Source organism: Bombina bombina, chromosome 5 (genome assembly GCF_027579735.1).
Source record: "Bombina bombina isolate aBomBom1 chromosome 5, aBomBom1.pri, whole genome shotgun sequence".
Lineage (NCBI taxonomy): Eukaryota > Metazoa > Chordata > Amphibia > Anura > Bombinatoridae > Bombina > Bombina bombina.
This window is the reverse complement of record NC_069503.1, coordinates 337,718,187-337,740,659: the sequence shown is the minus strand read 5'-3', so window position 1 is coordinate 337,740,659 and position 22,473 is coordinate 337,718,187. Positions and strand designations below refer to the sequence as shown.

The window sequence follows — 22,473 nt, the reverse complement described above, 5'->3', positions numbered from 1 at the left end:
ATTGCACTACTGACGGAGATATGGCTGGCCTAGTAGCACTTGCGCATGTGAACTTTGCTTACTAAGGGCAAATGTGGCTGCTGTGAAGCATGCAATGAGATAATGTATTTTTCTTTCCACAGATAGTTATGTGCATATCTGTGCTGGGGGGCCTGGAAGGGTATCCTATTAACTCCTGGGCCTGCCTCAGTAAAGCGGATACTCAGAAAGGGTCTGAAGGCAGAGCTAATTGAGGAAAGTCCCATGTACAGAAAGAACAAAGCGTTGATATTCCTGGCATTGTGATGTCATTGTCATCTTGCTGCCTCAAAGGTGAAGCAAGGCCATTCCATTGCCTTAGGAAGCCTGCATGTTCTCAAAGACAAGTGCCTTTACCAAAGCCTTTGCTGTCAGGAGGATATGTCATGTTTCCACTGCCAAGTCTGCAAAATGTTTTTTCTCACGTTATTTCTAAAGCTGTGCTACATAACTGTAGGCCTTGCATGCAAGGAAAATTAAAGCTATTTCTTTACTTTCTGTACATATACTATCTGCAATGAAGTGCTACATTGCAAAAACACAACAACAAAAACTAAATATCTGCCTACAAAAGAAATGTTTTGGAAACATTAAAATGCAGATTGCGTATAACAGCATTACGAAACGGTCATTACACAGTGGTGAGTATCCCCGCCTTTCACACAGGAGACTGGGGTTCGATTCCCTAACGGGGAAGTGTAGCTTTTACCCCCAGACATCCACCACATTAAAGGAAGTGTAAAAAAAAAATAGAATTGTGTAGCCATAGGCTTTGCATATAAATGGACAAAATAAAAAAACGTATCCAGTGCCACTCTTTTCCTGCTTGGCTGAATCAAAATGAGGCTTGTGAGGACTTGTGAGTGCCTGTGTATTGCAGACCTTGCTTGCTGCCGAGCTGTGAAAGTAATTGGGATTTTTAGATGCAGTCCATAAATAAATAAATTTCTTAGCACAAAAGGGATAAAGCATTAGGAGAGAATGGTTTAGATCCATTGACCTCTGGGTTCTGGGCCCAGAATGCTTCAGCTGCACCACTCCCCTTTGCTTACGGCTGCTCACCTGTTAAATACTGCAGTACGTATTGGTCCACTATCAGGTTAGCTTAAAGGGACAAGAAACCCCAAAATTTTCTTTCATGATTTGGATAGAACAAACTATTTTAAACAACTTTCCAATTTACTTCCATTGTCAAATTTGCTTCATTCTCTTGTTATTCTTTGCTGAAGGAACAACATTGCACTACTGGCAGCAAGAGGAACACATCTAGTTAGCCAATCACAAGAGACAAATGTGTGCATTCACAAATTAGCAGCTATCTTAGTGTAGGATATGTACGTACTCTTTTTCAACAAGGGATACCAAGGCCTAGATTTGGAGTTTGGCGGTAAAAGGGCTGTTAACGCTCCGCGGGCTTTTTTCTGGCCGCACCATAAATTTAACTCTGGTATCGAGAGTTTAAACAAATGCTGCGTTAGGCTCCAAAAAAGGAGCGTAGAGCATTTTTACCGCAAATGCAACTCTCGATACCAGAGTTGCTTACGGACGCGGCCGGCCTCAAAAACGTGCTCGTGCACGATTCTCCCATAGGAAACAATGGGGCTGTTTGAGCTGAAAAAAAACCTAACACCTGCAAAAAAGCAGCGTTCAGCTCCTAACGCAGCCCCATTGTTTCCTATGGGGAAACACTTCCTACGTCTGCACCTAACACCCTAACATGTACCCCGAGTCTAAACACCCCTAACCTTACACTTATTAACCCCTAATCTGCCGCCCCCGCTATCGCTGACACCTGCATATTTTTTTTAACCCCTAATCTGCCGCTCCGTAAACCGCCGCAACCTACGTTATCCCTATGTACCCCTAATCTGCTGCCCTAACATCGCCGACCCCTATATTATATTTATTAACCCCTAATCTGCCCCCCTCAACGTCGCCGACACCTGCCTACACTTATTAACCCCTAATCTGCCGAGCGGACCTGAGCGCTACTATAATAAAGTTATTAACCCCTAATCCGCATCACTAACCCTATCATAAATAGTATTAACCCCTAATCTGCCCTCCCTAACATCGCCGACACCTACCTTCAATTATTAACCCCTAATCTGCCGAGCGGACCTCACCGCTACTGTAATAAATGTATTAACCCCTAAAGCTAAGTCTAACCCTAATACTAACACCCCCCTAAGTTAAATATAATTTTTATCTAACGAAATAAATTAACTCTTATTAAATAACTTATTCCTATTTAAAGCTAAATACTTACCTGTAAAATAAATCCTAATATAGCTACAATATAAATTATAATTATATTATAGCTATTTTAGGATTAATATTTATTTTACAGGCAACTTTGTAATTATTTTAACCAGGTACAATAGCTATTAAATAGTTAAGAACTATTTAATAGTTACCTAGTTAAAATAATAACAAATTTACCTGTAAAATAAATCCTAACCTAAGATATAATTAAACCTAACACTACCCTATCAATAAATTAATTAAATAAACTACCTACAATTACCTACAATTAACCTAACACTACACTATCAATAAATTAATTAAACACAATTGCTACAAATAAATACAATTAAATAAACTAGCTAAAGTACAAAAAATAAAAAAGAACTAAGTTACAAAAAATAATAAAATATTTACAAACATAAGAAAAATATTACAACAATTTTAAACTAATTACACCTACTCTAAGCCCCCTAATAAAATAACAAAGCCCCCCAAAATAAAAAATTCCCTACCCTATTCTAAATTAAAAAAGTTACAAGCTCTTTTACCTTACCAGCCCTGAACAGGGCCCTTTGCGGGGCATGCCCCAAGAATTTCAGCTCTTTTGCCTGTAAAAAAAACACATACAATACCCCCCCCCAACATTACAACCCACCACCCACATACCCCTAATCTAACCCAAACCCCCCTTAAATAAACCTAACACTAAGCCCCTGAAGATCTTCCTACCTTGTCTTCACCATACCAGGTTCACCGATCCGTCCTGGCTCCAACATCTTCATCCAACCCAAGCGGGGGTTGGCGATCCATCATCCGGTGCTGAAGAGGTCCAGAAGAGGCTCCAAAGTCTTCCTCCTATCCGGCAAGAAGAGGACATCCGGACCGGCAAACATCTTCTCCAAGCGGCATCTTCAATCTTCTTCCATCCGGTGCGGAGCGGGTCCATCTTGAAGCAGGCGACGCAGATCCATCCTCTTCTTCCGTTGTCTCCCGACGAATGACGGTTCCTTTAAGGGACGTCATCCAAGATGGCGTCCCTCGAATTCCGATTGGCTGATAGGATTCTATCAGCCAATCGGAATTAAGGTAGGAATTTTCTGATTGGCTGATGGAATCAGCCAATCAGAATCAAGTTCAATCCGATTGGCTGATCCAATCAGCCAATCAGATTGAGCTCGCATTCTATTGGCTTTTCCGATCAGCCAATAGAATGCGAGCTCAATCTGATTGGCTGATTGGATCAGCCAATCGGATTGAACTTGATTCTGATTGGCTGATTCCATCAGCCAATCAGAAAATTCCTACCTTAATTCCGATTGGCTGATAGAATCCTATCAGCCAATCGGAATTCGAGGGACGCCATCTTGGATGACGTCCCTTAAAGGAACCGTCATTCGTCGGGAGACAACGGAAGAAGAGGATGGATCCGCGTCGCCTGCTTCAAGATGGACCCGCTCCGCACCGGATGGAAGAAGATTGAAGATGCCGCTTGGAGAAGATGTTTGCCGGTCCGGATGTCCTCTTCTTGCCGGATAGGAGGAAGACTTTGGAGCCTCTTCTGGACCTCTTCAGCACCGGATGATGGATCGCCAACCCCCGCTTGGGTTGGATGAAGATGTTGGAGCCAGGACGGATCGGTGAACCTGGTATGGTGAAGACAAGGTAGGAAGATCTTCAGGGGCTTAGTGTTAGGTTTATTTAAGGGGGGTTTGGGTTAGATTAGGGGTATGTGGGTGGTGGGTTGTAATGTTGGGGGGGGTATTGTATGTTTTTTTTTACAGGCAAAAGAGCTGAAATCCTTGGGGCATGCCCCGCAAAGGGCCCTGTTCAGGGCTGGTAAGGTAAAAGAGCTTGTAACTTTTTAAATTTAGAATAGGGTAGGGAATTTTTTATTTTGGGGGGCTTTGTTATTTTATTAGGGGGCTTAGAGTAGGTGTAATTAGTTTAAAATTGTTGTAATATTTTTCTTATGTTTGTAAATATTTTATTATTTTTTGTAACTTAGTTCTTTTTTATTTTTTGTACTTTAGCTAGTTTATTTAATTGTATTTATTTGTAGCAATTGTGTTTAATTAATTTATTGATAGTGTAGTGTTAGGTTAATTGTAGGTAATTGTAGGTAGTTTATTTAATTAATTTATTGATAGGGTAGTGTTAGGTTTAATTATATCTTAGGTTAGGATTTATTTTACAGGTAAATTTGTTATTATTTTAACTAGGTAACTATTAAATAGTTCTTAACTATTTAATAGCTATTGTACCTGGTTAAAATAATTAAAAAGTTGCCTGTAAAATAAATATTAATCCTAAAATAGCTATAATATAATTATAATTTATATTGTAGCTATATTAGGGTTTATTTTACAGGTAAGTATTTAGCTTTAAATAGGAATAAGTTATTTAATAAGAGTTAATTAATTTCGTTAGATGTAAATTATATTTAAGTTAGGGGGGTGTTAGTGTTAGGGTTAGACTTAGCTTTAGGGGTTAATACATTTATTAGAATAGCGGTGAGCTCCGGTCGTCAGATTAGGGGTTAATAATTGAAGGTAGGTGTCGGCGATGTTAGGGAGGGCAGATTAGGGGTTAATACTATTTATGATAGGGTTAGTGAGGCGGGTTAGGGGTTAATAACTTTATTATAGTAGCGCTCAGGTCCGCTCGGCAGATTAGGGGTTAATAAGTGTAGGCAGGTGTCGGCGACGTTGAGGGGGGCAGATTAGGGGTTAATAAATATAATATAGGTGTCGGCGGTGTTAGGGGTAGCAGATTAGGGGTACATAGGGATAACGTAGGTGGCGGCGCTTTGCGGTCGGAAGATTAGGGGTTAATTATTTTAAGTAGCTGGCGGCGACGTTGTGGGGGGCAGGTTAGGGGTTAATAAATGTAATACAGGGGTCGGCGGGGTTAGGGGCAGCAGATTAGGGGTACATAAGTATAACGTAGGTGGCGGTCGGCAGATTAGGGGTTAAAAATTTTAATCGAGTGGCGGCGATGTGGGGGGAGCTCGGTTTAGGGGTACATAGGTAGTTTATGGGTGTTAGTGTACTTTAGGGTACAGTAGTTAAGAGCTATATGAACCGGCGTTAGCCAGAAAGCTCTTAACTCCTGCTATTTTCAGGCGGCTGGAATTTTGTCGTTAGAGCTCTAACGCTCACTTCAGAAACGACTCTAAATACTGGCGTTAGAAAGATCCCATTGAAAAGATAGGATACGCAAATGGCGTAGGGGGATCTGCGGTATGGAAAAGTCGCGGCTGAAAAGTGAGCGTTAGACCCTTTAATCACTGACTCCAAATACCAGCGGGCGGCCAAAACCAGCGTTAGGAGCCTCTAACGCTGGTTTTGACGGCTACCGCCGAACTCCAAATCTAGGCCCAAGAAAACAAAGCACATTTGAAACTAGAAGTGAATTTAAAAGTGTCTTAAAATGACATGCTCTTATCAGAATCATGCAAGTTTAATTATGACTTTCCTATCCCTTTAATGTTTGCCTGACATAGGGACACCTTTGAACATCTTTTAAGGATTTTCTTTCATCAAAATCAAAGCTCTAACCCTAACAAAGCATTTACTGTCAGTCTGTTAGCAAAGCTGTTGTTACTAGGGATGGGCAAATGTTTTGTAACATTCGAAAAATGAAACAAATTTTAACACATTCGAATGTTTGTACAACATTCTAAGATTTGTTTAATGTAATCATATTTCTAATGCTATCTTTAAATCTAATTTTCTATTCAAATTTGACTAATTTGATTCTAATGATCCAGTATTTGCAATAGTATTTCTAATGCTCTGTTTAAATTTACTATTCCAAATATGTATATATTCGAAAAAGAAAAATTCAAATCATTATGTTTATATCTATTATGTATCAATTTACTAAATTCCCTACCACATGAACTATTAATCTACTGAGTAGTGTTTGTTAAATCGAATATTATATTTGAAATTTTGAATGTGGCTATTTGATATAATTATGAACATTCGAAAACAAAAGTAACCAATTTTTTATGGATTTTCCTTCTTATCAACATTTGATTGTCCAAAACAAATGTCCACAGGACTTTTTGTTCTACCAAACAAATTGCACTTTCAGCAGATTCGCCATCAATAATGCTAACCCTTACCATGAACTTGCAATATCAAAGTTGTGCTCTAATGTTAGCTTGGTCAAACAATATTTTTTATCAAACCCGCACTATCATTAGCACACCATGATCATTATGTATAATTCCTACAATGCCTGTCCTACACACACATATATTTAAAAATATGAACATACACAAACACACATACATACACATACACACACAGAACGCATAATAAACTGCTTCATAAATAGTTAAGAACTGGAAGGGTTAAAGGAATAACCCACTAGAAAATAAGACATTTACTGTACATGCTAATGGATAGGGTCAAACATATCAAGGTAACTACTATTAGAAGAGCCAAATTCCGTCAAGCTATATTTTTTGTTTTTCTTCAAAATACAATTGTTGTTATTACCATTTTAACTTCATAGCTCAAATTCCATTTATTGAAAAGATGAGTTAAACATTCATCAGGAAATGGAAAGGTTAATTATTAATAAACATCTTTTTGAACAATGCATTAAAAATAAATCTGAATTATATCTAAGCACATCAAGAATGTTAATGCACTTAAACCCTCTTTTAATTAAATTAGTTAAAAGTCACAGTTAACCACTAATGCACCACTCATTTAAATATATAAAAATAAGTTCTTTTTTATTGCTTGGCATTCATGAAAAGTGTGATTGTTGCTATTTTTAATTGACTACATTAGTAAAGTGTTTTTACCAATAACATTTAAATAGTGCATGATAAAAATAAAGAAAAAGTGTCCCTTTGCTTGATATAAAACGTGACACACTGCCTCTATGATTTTCACTTTACCTTGGAACCTCCTTCAACCGAAACTCAAAAAGCTTTCTTGGTTTCAATAGTAATCCTAAACTAAGCACAAAGATTTCTGGGTAATGTATTATGTATTACTATAAACAACAAAGTATTTTCAGAATGGAGAACTTCAACTCCCATGAGTCTTTGTTCAGAGGTATGTGAAGTAAAAAAAAAGAGCAGGTGGGATTGTAAGGTGTGTCTGAATTTGCCTTGTCTTGCTGGCCAAGGTAATCATTACCTGTGCACTTACTGCTGCATTAGGTAAACAAACAGGAGTAACTTGGCATGCGGAGGATGTCTGAAAAGATATCTCTGAGCTGAAGCTGCTTTTGAGCAAAACGTAAGTATTAATAAATGAAAAACAGCAAAATCATATATTTGTAATATCCCAATACCTCACAAGCTATCAATTTTATTTTAAATAATTGTATTGTTTGTGTAATGTTTTGAGTGTTAAGTCATTAAGTTTTCTGTTTAATATTATAGAGAAAATAATTGTATATTTTAGAGCACATAAAGTTTGCTTACTAGTTTGCAAAATGAGTAACCAGTTTTACCTTTTGGCAGAAATGTGTTTATAAACTAAACAAGTTTAATTTATTAACTAAACAAACTAATTAGCTAATACAAAATGTGTTCATTAATACTAAATGAGTTCATTATGTTTTCTATTAGATGAATAGAATAAATAAATGAACATATACATTTTGCATTACTTTGCTTAGTTTATAAACAGTTTCAAACAGTTATAATTATTACTATATTAATGTTTACACGTCTCATTTTCAGCACATACGGTATGTTTACCATCAGTGTCCAAAGCATTTTTAGGGTATTTCTACCTTGGCACAGTAGACCTTTACTTTCTGCATTCTTTATAAACATGGCATAATTATATTTATTAATTGAATGCCCAATAATGACAAACTGGTCTCAAGCTAAAATTTGCCTTTATAAAATTCGTGTAGGGTCCTCTATGTACTGAATAGATTTTCTAGATATATAAAACAATCTGCTGCACACTTGGGTGGTGTTATATTTTAAATAAATCCATTATTGAGAAATATGTTTTAAAAGTTAAAGTGTACAAGGAGATGGAGATTGTCTAATCATTTCAGAGAGCTTTAGATGATTGGGTCTATTATGATCTGATTCAAAAATGCTTCCATACTCTACAGTAAGAATTTATTGCATCCAAACAGACAATGAAAGTAAAAAAACAAAACAAAATAAAACAATTCCGATATAAGTAATGATATTTAATTTGCATGTACTTGAGTATGTGTGTGTCTATCTATCTACAGGGAGTAGAGAAATGTAACTATAGTTCACTGCTCAGGGACAATTTACTAGTCCAGTTAGTGTTAAAAATAGGGGACATTTTTTACTGATACTGTACACTACCATTTCTTACTCTTCTGGAACTAGTGAACTATTTGTATGTATGTGTATGTATATATATATATATATATATATATATATATATATATATATATATATATATATATATATATATATATATATATATACTATTTTGTATGAAAATAACAAAAGCCATTTACATATGATACCTATAATAGCTAACTTATTAACCTATAGTGGATACAATTGCATGCTTTCAGGACTTTCAGGATTTTTATGTTCACTTGTAATGACACTTATACTGTTTGGCACGTTAGTTGTTATTATATATTATGTTATTGATATTATCCAGTTTTTTTTTCTAAAAACAAAATGTAAACTTTGCCTATTGTGAATTATGGTGGACGTGATACTTTGACAGCTTTTCACTATCTGTGATGTCATTTTCATGTTTACTAAGATATTACGCAGACACCACACCTGCAGAGGAATCATTTGACTCACAAATATTTCTAAAGTCCCCATAACATAGAAACCAATCATGCCGTATGTTTCTTTGAACAAAATTGGTTATGGAAACCAGATATGTTGAAAGAATTTATTTCTAATTTTGGAAAGACCGTTTTGGCAAAATGCTTAAACACTTTGCAAAGCTGTTAATAGTTACCTGAAACTTTGCACTATAAAAATATCTTTCAAGCCAAAAATTGAATTACAGTAGCAAACTATTTTCTTTTAAAGAACTAAGATAATTTTGATTTGTAGAGGAATCCATAAAGATAATGTAGTGCTATCAATAATATAAAATATGGTCTGTTAGTTCTAATCTATATACTGCTGTTGGTATTATCTGATTTCATTCAGCTGCACAACTGAATTACTCAATCAACATAGGGTGTTTCTTGCATCAGTGACTAATAATATGGTATAAAACCTAGGAGCCATAAATACTTCATTAAACTTACAAAAGAAAAAAAAATGTCCATGAAGTGATTTTCTTGTATATACATTTTACTAGTGAAAATGTTTTAGGAGCCAGCTGTACAACTTGGAAGACCCTTCTGTTATTTGTGTCTACGGGCTCCATTTATCTAGTTGCTATAGCAGTTTCGGAGCCCCAGTATTTAAGGCTTGTGTGAGCAAGCCTGAAATGCTAGTTAAGTATCAGTGGTATTGAGACTAGTGCTACTTAACCTATCCGTAACCTAAAGTACAGGGGTGGCATTTACAAAAACAAACTCTCAGTGAGGCTGGGTGGACAAGATTCAGGTATAGGTGGGAGGGGCTTATTGGTAGCGTACGTGCCAATATCGGCATCTGGAGCTTGTTGTGGGTAGCTTAAAAACGAATATTATGGCTATGTGAAATAGCCTGTTAATACATATTTAACTCTCTGTGGAATATTTGTAACGATTAACAAATGATTACTAGCAAAATTATTGATTAATGTAGGATCGTTAACTCTAACTCTAATCCGTGTTTACTATAGAGTGGATGCCCAAAGACACTAGCATCTATTTCAATGGTTCTATAGTTTAAAAGCACATTATGCATAACGGATAGAGACTACTTGCCGCAAATATATATAATTTGATGTTCTCTGTTAAATCTCAGCATGTTAAACTGTTGATTACAGTATGAAAGGAATTAGCGTGTGTGTGTGAACAACATATAGAGTGGCAACTGAATTACTTTTCTTGCCTATAAAAACACAAACTGACCTTAATGCCTGGGCTTAGAACTCATGGCTGCCTGAAAAACATCGGCACCTTAGACAACCAATACAAAAGGCAACAGAGTGTCTGTTTGAATGATATATAGACCGGTAACTAAAAGATCCTGTGATACATTAAAATATTGCTATATGCATTGAGAGTCATATGGTATACATTAGATAAGATGTTCTTTTGAATCTTAGCTGCCCACTATAAAACAATATGCTCACACAATTTTATATTTGCAGTTAATTGTACCACTAATATTTAAGGAAGGTGGTTAATGATATAGGCTTAGAGTTACCATCCAGTGAGTGTCTTAAAGCTATAGACACTCACTATATAATGATGATAGTTAAACTATGAAATACTGTATGCAATTACCCTAAGCCCATGGCCCAATTTTAAATTTGTTCCTGTTTGTATCCTTGATGTCGGTCTGATTAGTGATGTTGCGAAAGGGTGAAACTGATAATTAACCCCCCTTTTTTCAGAAGACAAAAAGGAATTTTATGTGTGTAATAGTTCTTGTGTCTTAAGGACATTTTTAATATGGTTACAATAAAGTTTCCCTTTTTAATGTGTTTATTTCTTTATGAACTCCACAATTTATATACTGTTTATTGGACAAGATTCATGACAGCAAACTTTGTCTGCCTGCCATTTGATAAATGGAGCCCTAGGTGTATATGCTGCTCTTGATTGGCTTATTGGATGTATCCAACACAGGAAAGGTGTCATAAAGACCTCATGATTTTAGAATGTCTGGGGTTAATTTTTCTTTTCTGTTTGTCCTGTATTTCTATGTCTGCTATTTAAAACTTCTTATTAGAGCTATATAAAAAAAGGCAAGGTTTTTGGGAAGAATGTTTTTTATTACCTAGATCAGGAAAACCAGATATAAGGTGTCGCTATCAAGACACAAACCTGAGGTCGATCAAAGGTGACACTCTTAAAGACATATTTTAATCACTTTTATTTTACTAGATGACCACATATGACAGACATAATCTTCATGATGTCACAATGGGATTGCTTATAAGTGTATGTGTACTATATTTACATAACTAAAATTATCCTACAACTTCAGCCAGGACTGCAATATGGTTTTATGGTGTGCCATAAAAAATGGGTAGCTACCTTCGTTGCCCATTCTTGAGGGAGCCTGGTCAGAAGCTTGACCTCAGGAAGAAATGTATTTAATTGTGATTTCAGCAAAATAATATTGCCATTCAGTGGGGAGTCAACCTATGTTGTACTAGATGTCCATTTCTTTGCCAAAGCTCCCTTGGGGCAGGAAATATATTGTATCTTGCTAGTAGTGAGTAAATAGGATTTTCTGTAAAAAAAATTCACATTTAATTTGAAACTGTTTGGTGTTTTTTCAACATAATTTTTATATATGCACTGTGAAGAGCTAGATTACAAGTGGCACCTTAACTGTTGTGCGCAATAACGTTTTTTTGTGCACGTTGGAAATAGCGCATGTATTATAAGTTGAAAGTAAACGTGAGAGATCAATCGAATTTTATGCTCATCAGGTTAGCGTGACTGAAACCTTTGTGTAACGGGTAGAGTGTTAAAAAAGGTGCATAACTACAAAATAAACACGTTTCAAATTAGTTACACTCATATATACACTATTTGATAAAATAATTCATAAAATTTTAAAACCTCATTCCCAAAGGTTCACTTGGGGTGGATGCCAGAGGATCAGCGGGGCTCCCCCCCTTGAACCCCCTGGCAGTGGCAAAAAAAATAGTGAGGATGGGGGAATTACAGTGCACCATATATATGTGTGGTTAGAGAATAGGTTCTGTAGCTGTTATAAGCTCTGTAATCAGATGAGTGCTGTTATAACTTTAAGCCAGCAAGTAGCTTTATCCAAAAGCATTTTAGGATTACCCGGGTAAAGCCTGTTGTATGATCTTAAATTGGAATTTACTCACAGCCGCTGGGGTAATGTCAGTTTTACCCGGGTAATCCTAGGATTTCCCGGATATCTGAATTTACCCATAACATATATATATATATATATATATATATATATATATATATATATATATATATATATATATATATATATATTATATAATATATAATATATATATAATATATATATTCAAAAAATCCTAAAACTAAGCCCCAAATAGGTACTCACCATTCCTGAAGTCCGGTGGAGAAGGTCTTCTTCCAGGCGGCTCCATCATCTTCTATCTTCACCTGGAGCAAAGGTGGCGTGGAGCAAAGGTGCGGAGCTGACTTCCCTGATGCACAGATCCTCAGCGGTGGTCTTCAGCGGCAGCGGTACTTCCAGGCGGCTCCATCATCTTCTATCTTCACCTGGAGCAAAGGCGGCGTGGAGCAAAGGTGCGGAGCTGACTTCCCTGATGCACAGATCCTCAGCGGCAGTCTTCAGTGGCAGCGGTACTTCCAGGCGGCTCCATCATCTTCTATCTTCACCTGGAGCAAAGGCGGCGTGGAGCAAAGGCGCGGAGCTGACTTCCCTGATGCACAGATCCTCAGCGGCGGTCTTCAGCGGCAGCGGTACTCTGCTGTTTGGAGGCTCCTCTTCATTCAATCGTCCGTCGCACACTGAAGATTGAATGCAAGGTACCCCATATTTATTGGCTGAAATTTTGAAATCAGCCAATAGGATGAGAGCTACTGAGATCTTATTGGCTGGTTTGATTTCAAACTTTCAGCTAATAGGAATGCAAGGTACCCCAAATTGAATGCGGTACCTTGCATTCAATTTTCAGTGTGCAATGGACATCGATTGAAGAGGAGCCTCCACGCTGCTGAGGACCGCCGCTAAGGACTGCTGCTCTGGATCCGGGCATCGAGAAAGACTGCTCCACGCCACCTTCGCACAGAATGAAGATAGAAGATGATGAAGCCGCCTGGAAGAAGACCTTCTCTGGCGGACTTCAGGAATGGTGAGTACCTATTTGGGGCTTAGTCTAAGGATTTTTTTTATTTTTAATATAAGGGATTTATCGGGCTGTAATAGAGCTGATTGCCCTTTTTAAGGGCAGTAAAAGAGCTGAATGCCCTTTTAAGGGCAATGCCCATACAAATGCACCTTTAGGGGCAATGGATAGTTTTTGTTTTTTTTAGTGTTAGGTTTTTTATTTTGGGGGTTGGTTGGGTAGGGGGTTTTACTGTTAGGGGGTAATTTTTGTAAGTAAAAGAGATGTTTAACTTAGGGCAATGCCCTAAAAAGGCCATTTTAAGGGCTATTGGTAGTTTAGTATTAGATTGGGGGGGGTTTATTTTGGGGGGGATTTTTTTATTTTTTATAAGGGTATTAGTTTAGGTTTAAATTTTTTATTCAATTTGCTCAATTTTCTTGGTATTCTTTTTTGAAGGAAAAGCTATGCACTACTGGAGCTATCTGAAGACATTTGGTGAACCAATGAAAAGAGGTATTTTTGTACAGCCACCAATCAGCAGCTAGCTCCCATTAATATTAATATAATTTATAACATTTAAACCTCTAAATTTCTTCTGTTTGTAAGCCGCAATAGACAGCCTCTTAATCACATGTTTTTTTTATTTGCTTTTCACAACAGGAGACTGCTAATTCATGTGGGCCATATAGATAACATTGTATTCACACCCGGGGAGTTAAGATTTAGCACAACACAGTACTACATGAAAGTCAATAAATAATAAATAAAATGTAATGTCATCAGTGGGCTGACAAAAGGTGCTTAGATACAAGGTAATCACAGACGTAAAAAGTATAATAATATAACTGTCTTCCTTCTGCAAAACTGGGGAATGGGTAATAAAGGGATTATCTATCTTTTAAAACAATACAAATTATATTGTATATTGTCCTTTTAACAACAGATTTAAAGAGCCACTAGGACACAACACTTTTTTGCTTATTACCAAATACCCCATAACGTTTTTCGATGTAACATTGGTTTTGCATGTAAAAGAAACTGAAATTACCCACTGCTATACTGACATCATATAATGACATCAAAATTAAAGGGACAGTCTAAACCAGAATTTTTATTGTTTAAAAGATAGATAATCCCTTTATTACCCATTACCCATAATATAACCAACACAGTTATATTAATATATGTTTTACCTCTGTGATTACATTGTATCTAAGCCTCTGCAGACTGCCCCCTTATCTCAGTGCTTTTGACAGATGTGTAGTTTAGCCAATCAGTGCAGACTCCTGAATAACTCCACGGGAGTGAGCACAATGTTATCTATATGACACACATGAACTAGTACTATCTAACTGTGAAAAAAATTCAAAATGCTCTGAGCTAAAAGGCGGTTTTCAACAGTTTAGAAATCAGTCTGAGCCTACCTAGGTTTAGCTTTTGAAAAATACAACCAAGGGAACAAAGCAAATTTAATGATGTCATTTTGAAAAATGTTATGTCCTATCTGAATCATGTAAGTTTAATTTTGTCTAGACTGTCCCTTTAACAATAAGCAAGTTTACTATACCGATAATTCCCTTTTTCAAATACTTTAAAAAGTCATACACCCCTATTTCTATGGCTTTGGAGCTCCTCATAATGCATTGCTGCTTCTTCAACAAAGTATACCATGAGAATGAAGTAAATTACATTATAGAAGTAAATTGGAAAGTGTTTAAAACTGTACTGTCTGTTTGATCATGAAAGAAATCTTTTGGGTCTCATATCCCTTTAATTGCACATTGTTAGTTATAAATCATTTATGATTGTGATCACTGAAAATAAAACACGCTGACAATACCAGCCAACAATCAGAAATTGTCTGCCAAAAATATGCACAAGAATGAGGAGCGGCGTTACAATTATAAATTCTTGCACACAAAAGCTTTTCTTTTCTATGAGATATACCTAAATTACCTCTATCCCGATAAGCACTGTAGTCAGCATGTGCTTAGGCCTTTGTGGATCAAATAGTACAAAACGATGTAAATTTCCCAGGTTTTTTTTGTTTGTTTTAAAGAATTTATCAGAGTTTTACGTTTTTAAACAATCGTGTCTTTGAAACTATATGTAGCCTTTCATTATTTGAAGTAAACAGCACTAAACTAAACATTCCAACTTGTGAGCTGCAGAAGTTTTTTTTTTTCTTTTGACAAGAATATTTATAGCTACAGAAGCCACTTGAAGTACAATGTAGAATATATCGTACACCTGCTGTTTTACAAGAACATATGTTAAAAAAAAAAAAAAAATAGGCTGCAAACATAACAAAAGCTCTGGACACTGTATAAAATGCATACTTTTTTCTTGTGAACTATTGTAAGAGGACTTAGGGCTGTGACTCAAGTGGATTTCTTATGGTGTTATTGTGAGACTTTTGGGAGTGACAGTTCATTTCTTTTCTTATTGCAAGCAGTAATATGGGGGGGGGGAGTGTTTGTCTCTAAAGCTTTTAAAAAGCATCCCTCACATATCTATGCTATTCATGTACAATTCTCTAGTAAAGCCAAATTTTAAAGGACGGACTACTTGAAAATGTATATGTTTAAAAAAAATAGATAATTCATTGTTTACCCATTCCCCAGTTTTGCATTACCAACACTGTTATATTAATATACTTGCCTTGTATCTAAGCCTCTGCAAACTGCTCCCATATCTCAGTGCTTTTTACAAACTTGCATTTTAGCCAATTAGTGCTGGTTCCTGCATAACTCCACGGGAGAGAGCAAAATGTTCTCCATATGGCACATATGAACTAGTACTGTATGGCTGTGAAAAGCTATGCACTGACATAAGAGGCGGCCTGCAGGGACTTAGAAATAGCCAGAGGTTCAGAGGTTATAAAGTATATTAATATAACAATGTGGGTTATGCAAAGTGGGGAATGGGTAATAAAGGCAGTATCAATCTTTTTAAACCAGAAAAATAAAATCAAGTTTCTGTCGCTTTAAACAGTTATTAAGCTCAAACTACCCCCCCCCCCCAATAAAATATTTACATTGTCATTAAACCATGTATGTATTTGTGTTCTTGTTCTATTGATTGAAGCTCTCAGTCCACCCATTAGCTCTGGGTATTTTTTTAACCTAATCAGTTTGTGTGGCACACAGGAACACTTTCACAATCTAGGCCATCTAATTTGTTACGTAGTGCCTTTAGCTAGACCACATACTGTACACAAAAGTTTGGACTGTATATAGACTCTCTGCATGTAGGAACGCTTGCTATAGACAGGAGTCAGTGGGAATATTAAGCAGCCACTAACACAATTTGTACAAGTCTTGGAAGGAGGATGTTATATACTCACATATACACACATATATCTTCCTGGCTTCTGGAGTTAATCAAACCCTGTCATATGTTGTGATCAGTAATATATATGATATGTAAGGATTTATGTGCTAAAAGGAGATGGCAGAATTGAAGCCAGTAGTGGGCAATTGGTGACCTGGGGTTTACAAAAAGCCATTAAAAGCTTTCCATGAAGTCCTTATTTGCTCCAAAGCAAGAAGGTGTATTGCAAATGTTATGTTTATTAACTGAAACACTGAAACACATTATATACACACAGAGATGACTGATTTATCATGTGGTATGAAGGCCTGCAGCCCTGCATATACAACCTTTTAAACAAACTGAGTTGTATTTTTGTTTGTGAGGCAAATGTAAGATGGTGGATGTTTTGTGTGTGGGGGGAGGCTCTAGCAAATTCCTTAGTGATTGTAATAAATAAAAATAAATGTTCAACCTGATTCCTAGATATTGAGCAAATTAGTCAATCCTTGGAACAACATATGGACAAATATATATAGCATAGAAAAAGCAGTTGAATGCCTTGAAGAGATTTCTAATTTCAATAGCAGGTGACATTTCCTGTCATGCATTTTTATACTTTCTCATGATGACAACAAGATATCAGTGTAGTTGCACAATAACTAAACATGATCACATTAGTTAAACGTTATGGCAGAGTAGAGAAATAATCCCTAACAAGTAAAAACAAACAAAAAAAATAAACAGGTTATGCAAAAGGTTGCAGTGTTTAAGACGTAAAGAGGATAGCTGACTCGATACAGTAATATGTAAAACTATCTAATTCCTGGGGTACTTTTTAGGAAATAAAACATAAGACCATTTTCCCCACAGTGAATCTATCTAAGTGTTTAGACAGGTTGAAAATAAAGTTTATAAATAATAAATAAATAAATATTAAAAAGGAAGGTGGATCAATTTGTTTGGATTTTTAGAAAGAATAATAGCATTATGTCAGGTCACATGTGCAGAAGAAAGACATAAGTTGCAGGCAGCAATTATAGGATTATAGCAGTGAAGTTAATGAGTAAAAATAGATCAGGTGAAACCTTTATAGTAATATATACACTTTGAAAAGGTAGTTGAACTCATTTTAACCCTTTAGCTGTTCGCAATTGCTGTACCAGTTTGCTAATCATTGCTTAGTAATTCTCTCTGGCAGCCATGTCATTGTTCAATGTTGTAATAAAAGAAAAGAAATCTTTGCATTTTGTGATACTGTAAAATCTATAGGCTTATCATGTAGCTCCAGAGTGCATATGTGTTTGTGTGTGTGTGTGTGTGTATGTGTGTATGTATGTATGTGTCTATGTGTGTATGTGTGTATGTATGTATGTATGTATGTGTGTATGTATGAAGAAGGGGAGCAGTATCTTTGAAACATTAATACATTTTGACATTGGTTTAAAGGGACACTATACCCAAACATTTTCTTTCATGATTAAGGTAGAGAATATAATTTTAAACAACATTCCAATTTACTTCTATTACCTAATTTGCTTCATTCTTTAGATATACTTTAATGAAGAAATAGCGATGCACACGATGAACCAATCAGAGGAGGCATCTATGTGCAGCTACCAATCAGCAGCTACTAAGCATATCTAGATATGCTTTTCAGCAAAGAATATCAAGAGAATGAAGCAAAATAGATAATAGAAGTAAATTAGAAAGTTGTTTATAATTGTATGCTCTGGCTAAATCATGAAAGAAAAAAATTGGGTTTCATGTCCCTTTAAGAAATCATGGGACTTCACTGTTTTCTGTTCAGTGTTTATTCAGAGTAGAATCTCAGGTGGATGATCCTGGAGGGCGGATTCATAAAATGTGTTTGGTTTTTATATATATACTAGTCCTAAAGCCCGTTCACACGGGCCATTTTTCGCAGTACAGCAGTCCTAACCCTTGCGCTCTCTCCCTCCCCCTCTCTTTTTGCTCTCTCTCCCCCCTCTCTTTTGAGCTCTCTCTCTCTCTCCCCCTCTCTTTTGCGCTCTCTCTCTCTCCCTCTCTTTTGTTCTCTCTTTTCCCTTTTTCCACGTTTGGCCATGCCCCTTCATGTCGCTCACGCCCCCGGCCACGCCCACTTCTGCCGCAGGAGCGCAGATCAGCTAGTGACTCAAAGGCCAGGTATGTTTGTCCTTGTGCTGTCTCTACTGCGCATGACAGCTTCGGACAAACACACTTGGCCTTTTATTATATAGGATATTATGTGTTAACTATTATCCTGAAAAATAAGTCCACTGTTCATGCTGAAGTGGAGGAAGTAAAACTGTTTGTAAATGATTATAAACCATTACTCAGTCATAGTTACATTTCTTGTATAACAAGTAGTATTTGAAAACTTGTTCTTGACATTTCTTTTGCAGAAAGAGTATTGCGTGTTTAGGCTTATGGTTTGTACTGATTAGGACAGTGGTGACGTGAAATAGGAAGTATAGTAGAGTGTTTGTTGAAGTACAATACAAAAACATTATTCATTCATTAAATATTCTAACAATGAGTCTGTTTGCCATAAGATATATTTTCAGGTGAAAAATACATGTGTTGAACCTGTGTTGTTTGTCAAGTCTGCATTGAATAAAGCAATTAGTTCCACATGAAGAGAACTGTTAGGATACTGTTATCATTTATTTTAACAACAAATTATATGTATACACAGAGAGTTGGTAATGTGGTACACACAAATACATACATAGCCACACATACATGCACACAAATACACACACCCACACACTCACACACCCACACACATACATACATAGACACACAAATACATACATAGCTACACATAAATGCACACAAATACACACACACACACCCACACACCCACACACATACATACATAGACACACAAATACATACATAGCTACACATAAATGCACACAAATACACACACACACACACACACACAGACACACCCACACAAATACATACATAGACACACACATACATATACACATACACGTACATACATCGCACACACATACACACAGGGAAAAAGAACACTTGTAGCAGCTTGCTACAAGTGTTCTTTTTACTTGTGTGTTTTTTCATTATAAATCCTATGCTTTTACTTGTCTGAAATAAATTTTTGAAGTTTTATACATACCAGCAATTGGTAAGATATGGTTCTTAAGTACAGATTATTTTGATCCCTGTTTGAATTTACCACCGTAACGGAGGCGATCCCCTAGCACCGGTCACATGACCATTCCCTCTGAACGGGTTGACGCTCAAGAACGCTACAGGCAGGAGCCTGAGTCCGAGCGCTGAAGGTTTGGAAACTTTCTACATACATAAATACATACATATACACACTTATATACATATATACATACACACATACCTACATACACTCACTCACCTTTTAAAGTGACTTTATTTATATTAATACAGTTAAAGATATGTTAAATGAACACTGTAGTTTACCCTGATTTTGTTTTCCCCCTTGAATATTTATAATTTCACCAAACCCATTATAAGACTTTTTATGTGGGCCCTATAACAATGTTCTACCTAGTTAGAAACATCATGGCGGCCAATATGCACATTAAAACTGCTTACTGACTGACGCATGCACATATTTAACCCCTCCTCCTCTCTTCTGTTTTTTGCCAGCATATAAATTGTTCATTAGCTTTTTAGTTTGAATTTACTTATATATTAAAATAAATGGTTAATTTATTACAATATATTATTCACTGGAAGATTATAAGCAATAGTAAATTCAGATGTTAATAATTAACTGTAGTCACATCCCATTTATTATTTACTATAAATAAAAACACGCACATATACATACACACACACTCACCTTTTAAAGTGGCGAAGGGCAAATTTTCCTGTTTGCAGGCGTTCGATAAATAACCAGCCATTACAAGTGGCGGGTTTATTGCTACCGCAATCTTGAGATCTGTCCACCAAATGCCCCCAAAATTAAGTGTGATATATTTTATTGAAAAGTAACAATAGTAGCTTCTGTTATTTCTTAATAAAATAACTGCAAAAAGCAGTTATATGAAGTTAAAAGTGAAAGATGTGGGGAGTTATAAAAAAAAGGCACTGAAAAGTGCCTTTACATTGCAGTCTATGGGAACTGTGTGTTCCCTGTAAATATATATTTTTATGAATATATACATATATATTTAGGTGTTAATATGTGTATATACACATATTAACACATACATATATAAATGTATATATACATATATATACATATATATATATATATATATATATATATATATATATATATATATATATATATATTGTAAAATGATGTCCATTGCTGCGCTTCTTACCCCCTTCGCTGCACTAGTTCTCATGCAGTGTCTGACGGCATGAGAATAAGTCTCCCATTAGAGCCTATGGAAGCACGCTCTCTTGAGCGCAATGTTTCCTAGCAATGTGAATGTAAGCTTGTGTTCGCATTGAGCTCAACTTGTAATACCAGCGCACATTAGTGTGCGCTGGTAGTACTCAGTGGAGCGCTAATATCGCTTTTGTGAAAGCGATATTTAGCCCCCCCTTTTGTAATCTGGCCCTAAATAAGCTACCTTGAATATGTTCCCAGTTATACATTGTACCTGCTGGAGTGTTTTAAATGATTTAGAAATTGATACATTACCTTTAATTTGTCATTTGAAATAGGTATTTTTGCCTGTTGTATGCCAACTATATTATAAATGTCAGTAAGGGAAATGTACCAGGATTCAAAGCCTGCTAATAAACCAACACACCCCTAAAACACTCCTGTGCCAAACGGAGTGTAAAAAAGATACAGTTAAAAACACAAATAAGGGAAGTCCCTTATAAATAAGGGTAAATGGTATATCCTGTCAGATAAAGGTTTATTACATTTTTAATACATAAACATTTGCATAAAACACATATAAAATACAATGAAATGATCTAGGGTACCTCTGGTATACCAGGAAATGAAATAGTATTGTGCCGGCACTAAAAGTTCAAAGAATAGTCCTAGTAACACAGAAAAAAAATTCATGGAGAAAAGTTGATATCCCAAAAATTCATAGATGGTAAAATTCAGTGATGATATGTCAAAAAAATATTCTATGTAAATGGGTACCTAAATGGAAAAAAGCAACAAAACACAAAATAGTGCAACCCTGTAGGTATATACATATAGTACTGGGAAAAAAAGTACTCACCAGATAGTTCAAACAGCCTACGCGTTTCAACCGATATTTCTCAAGGCTCTGTTTGACCATCGGGTGGGGCACTTAAATAGCCCGTCTCCTAATCTGTGTCTCTTTTTTTGTGTTTTAATTATAAATTTCAGTACTATAAGGACCAGTCAACACAGTAGATTTGCATAATCAATAAATGCAAGATAACAAGACAATGCAATAGCACTTAGTCTGAACTTCCAATGAGTAGTAGATTTTTTTTCTGACAATTGTATGTTATGTTTTTTTCCACTCCCCCTGTACCATGTGACAGCCATCAGCTATTCACAAATGCATACACGTACCATGTGACAGCCATCAGCCATTCACAAACGCATACACACTTATTCTTGCAAATGCTCAGTAGGAGCTGGTGACACAAAAAGTTTAAATATAAAAAGACTGTTCACATTTTGTTAATGAAATTAATTGGAAAGTTGTTTAAAATGGCATGCTCTATCTGAACAATGAAAGTTTAATTTTGATTGAGTGTCCCTTTAAGTACTGGCAATAGAAAAGCAATGTATGCAAGGACCTTTAGTAGAAACAAGCACTGTGGAGGGTAGGATGGAGAAATACTAAAATGTCCATTGTTCTCTCTAAGGCCTGGTCTTACTATATATGCAGTGAGAGATAAATATAAGGAGGATTTTGTGTAAATATAGCTCGATAAGCTAATGAGGTCTGTTCCCCTTGCAAGTACTTGAGAAACAACACACTACATGCTGGGGAACCCAAAGCAACAGACTGCA

The 22,473-nt window shown here is 36.1% G+C and overlaps 1 protein-coding gene across 1 annotated transcript in view; it reads left to right on the top strand.

Moving 5' to 3' along the window:
- The first annotated feature begins 7,420 nt into the window (after nucleotides 1–7,420).
- MACC1 (MET transcriptional regulator MACC1) overlaps nucleotides 7,421–22,473 on the top strand; it is a 104,833-nt gene continuing 89,780 nt past the window's right edge. The window contains exon 1 of the mRNA XM_053714131.1: nucleotides 7,421–7,529. The gene's annotated coding sequence lies outside the window, so the exon portion shown is untranslated. The remainder of the gene's footprint in view (nucleotides 7,530–22,473) is intronic.